This window comes from Trichosurus vulpecula, chromosome 3 (assembly GCF_011100635.1).
Source record: "Trichosurus vulpecula isolate mTriVul1 chromosome 3, mTriVul1.pri, whole genome shotgun sequence".
In the NCBI taxonomy this organism is placed as follows: Eukaryota; Metazoa; Chordata; class Mammalia; order Diprotodontia; family Phalangeridae; genus Trichosurus; species Trichosurus vulpecula.
This window is the reverse complement of record NC_050575.1, coordinates 309637020-309640878: the sequence shown is the minus strand read 5'-3', so window position 1 is coordinate 309640878 and position 3859 is coordinate 309637020. Positions and strand designations below refer to the sequence as shown.

General features: G+C 37.3%; 1 pseudogene; it reads left to right on the top strand.

Annotated features, from left to right (window-relative positions):
• The first annotated feature begins 878 nt into the window (after positions 1-878).
• LOC118844227 lies at positions 879-1457 on the top strand (annotated as a pseudogene).
• The last annotated feature ends 2402 nt before the right edge of the window (positions 1458-3859 follow it).

Below are 3859 nucleotides of genomic sequence, written 5' to 3'. Positions count from 1 at the left end.
TGGTATCCCATTTCCTTCTCTTTTATCTAAAAATAAGTTTAATGACTTGTTTTCTTAGAACTGACAATTAACTTTGTGAATGTTCCATCTGACTTATGTTTCCCCTGACTCTGAAAATGTAATCAGAAGGGGGTGGGATAGTACATTATAGATCAAGCAGTTCTTTATCTCTGAACGAATCTTCCCCCCCCCCCACCCCGCCTTCCTTCTCCCCTCTCATTCTCCTTTTTCAGTCAAGAGAGTTTCAAAACTGCCTTACTAACTCATGTAAGCTTTGCCTTTCTTCCTGGTACTGATTTGTTTAGCATCCCTATGCAATTGGTTAAACTTCCTTCTTAACTACTTCACTTAGCAAATGAGCTTTTGAGCCTGGGTTTTTCAATGGATAATGATCATTTAAGAAGATAATTCCATTTCTCAATTCAATAAATTATTTTTATATACCTCCTATGCTTGTGTATAGAGTCAAGTCATAGTGGGGACATGCAAAACTGAGAGAAGACACACTTCCTACTCTTCTGGAGCTTATTTATTGTAAAGAGATGTCACACAAATACAAAGAACTATAGTAATACTACAATAAATGTAGTCCATTACTATGTGAGATTTGAGAACTGAAAGACCATTCCTACTGGGAGATTTAGGGAAAACTTCTTGGAAGAGGTGGCAGAATTTGAATTGGATTTTAAAGAATGGATAGGAACTTAATTGATTGGGTCCAGGGGAGGGTACTCATTCCTTTTTTCCTTGGTAAGGAAAACAGATGCCTATTGTTTTAAAGTCACTCTATGAATATATCCCTCCTCTCCCATCCCAAAGCCAATCTGTTCCATATTAAAAATTTATATATAGCTTTTTTTGGCCTGTTTGCTACCAGGATGAAGACCATTCTAAGCAACCAGACGGTCGACATCCCAGAAAATGTTGACGTCTCTCTTAAGGGTCGGACAGTTATTGTGAAGGGGCCCAGAGGAATCCTCCGTAGGGATTTCAACCATATCAATGTTGAGCTCAGTCTCCTTGGAAAGAAGAAAAAGAGGCTCTGGGTGGACAAATGGTGGGGAAATCAAAAAGAACTTGCAACCGTGCGCACAATCTGTAGTCATGTACAAAACATGATCAAAGGCGTTACCCTGGGTTTTCGTTACAAAATGAGGTCTGTGTATGCTCACTTCCCCACCAATGTTGTTATTCAAGAGAATGGCTCACTTGTTGAAATTAGAAATTTCTTGGGTGAAAAATATATCTGAAGAGTGCGCATGAGACCAGGTGTTGCTTGTGTTGTTTCTCAAGCCCAAAAAGATGAGTTAACTCTTGAAGGAAATGATATCGAACTTGTTTCAAACTCAGCTGCTCTGATCCAACAGGCCACAACAGTCAAAAACAAGGATATCAGAAAATTTTTGGATGGCATCTATGTTTCTGAAAAAGGGACAGTGCAACAAGCTGATGAATAAGTTGGAAAAGATGCCAAAGGCCGTGTCCTGAGGAGTCAACACTTATTCAGATGTCAAAATAAAAATACTTTTTGTCAAAAAAAAATTATATGTACATATATTAGATAAGATAAAAAATTCAGCAAAATCAATCATTATGTGTAGTATTATAAAGATTATTTCTATCTATCTAGTGGTAATATAATACATTCTCTAGGATACACTGCATTCTACACCCTGCACCTTGTCTAATAGTCGCTGTCTTCTACGATGAAGGGAGCAAGGTACATTTTCTTAACTTTTCTCCAAGTCCCTGGTTGGTCAGTATAATCACACATTCAGTTTCATTTTGTTTCCATCTATAATATTGTAGTCATTAGGTAAATTTTGTTTCCTGAATCTGATTATTTCTCACAGCATCAGTTCATATGAATTTCCTCATGCTTCAATGAGTTCCTTCATATTCATTATTTTTATGGTACAGTAATATTCCATTACAATCATGTAGTATACTTTGCTAAGCCACACTTATTTTGTTGAAAAAAAATACTGTGTTTTTGTTATTTCCTAGGACATTTCTTTTGAGGTCCCCTCATTTTCAGTCAAAGCTTATTGAATAAACATTCACTGAGTTCCTGGTAGGTGCAAGGTACAAGTCTAGATGTCATGCATATAAGGGTTTCAGAGGAGGTCAATTGAGAGCAAATGAAGGAGTCAGAGAAGGAATGACTAGAGGAGTAGGAGAAAGACTAGTAAAGTCTAGACATCTAGAAGAAAAAATGTCATCAATGGTATAGAGACCAATGAGGATTAAGAATGAAAATAATTATAGTTCATAATTAGGAGGTCATTTGGTAGCCTTTAAAAAGACAGTCTGTGAAGCAATAATTTGAATAGAAGTTATTTTACAAAAGGTTGAAGAGAGAGTGGGCGATGAAGTATGTCAGAAAAGTTTTTAATAAAGTTTGGCAATATGAGAAGATAAATAAATCATAGGAATTTTGTTGTTGTGGTTGTTGTTGTGGTGGTTGTTGTTGTTGGAGAAAGAGGATTAAAGAAAGCTAAGTGTGTTTGTAGGCATGTGGTAAGAACTAGTAGAGAGTCAGAAACTGAAGAATAGATTATTACAGGAAAAAGTCTTTAACGAATGAGGGTTAAGTTGGTGTATAGGACAAAAATTAGCCTTAAAGTGTGTGTGTGTGTGTGTGTGTGTGTGTGAGAGAGAGAGAGAGAGAGAGAGAGAGAGAGAGAGAGAGAGAGAGATATTACATTTTAAAGGACATTTAACCAGAACATTACAGGCTTTTTAAGGAGCGATCTTTAGTGATTTCTTTCCTTTTCAGTAGTCAAGTTTGTGTTTTCCAGGAAATGAACTGACTGAATGGTTGGAGGAAGCGTTTTACTGCTGAACAGAACTTCATGAGCTTTAGTTATTAGGTGGTTTTAAAGCAGTGCTGACCAAGTAATTCCTCCAACTGAGCACAATCCTAATAGGACTTCAATTATAGCAAAAGAGAATTAGTTCAGACCTAAGGAAGAGCTTCTCAATGCTTTTGGTGACTATATGGGCAGTCATCACTTTTCATAACTTTGAATTTAATTGATCCTCTCATCTGGTTCTAAAACCCACCTCCACTTCATTTCCCCATGTTGATGGATCTGTTGATTCATTGATCCTTCCTATCTCTGAAAATGAACTCAGTGCACTCCCTCTGTGAATGTGGTCAGCATCTTGTCTTACTGATCTAGAAGTGCCATCTGAAGCTGAAAAATAATAGTGGCAGGTCTACACTAAACCATACCTATACAGAAGCTTAAATAAGCAAGGTTTCAGCATTAGATATCCAACTTATTATCCAGAAATGTGTTGTGCAATATGCTAGACTTAGAGTCATGATATCTGGAGTTGTATCCTAGCTCCAACACTTAAGTAGCCAAGGGACTTTAATGAGCCACTTTACAGCAGTCTGGCCTTCATTTTTTGTGTAGTACCATACAAAAAGCACACTGAGTCCATGTAACTTTATCTGCTTCAGGTTTTTGGCCTCAGTCTCTTCAAGTTTAAAATGAGGAGTTGGACTGAGTGACCTCTGAACTTCTGTCCAACTCTAGATCTTCAGTCCCATGATCCATGACTTTGTGATTTGTAAAGTGGAGAACAGAGGTAATTTTACTGGCTATATCACAGGGTACTTGTAATGAAAGAGTTCTGCAAAAGACAAATAGCTACATAAATGTGAGATGTTATGATGATGATGATGACGATTGTTATTGTTATTGTAGAGGGCCTAGTCAAGAGACTCATTCATTGGGGAAGAAGATATTACCTCGTATCACGGAAGCAGGGGTTCTGGAAAGAAATCATATCCATGTGCCAAGTCTTTCGGGCATACCTGCAGAAACCCTGCTCAGGTTTATTTGGA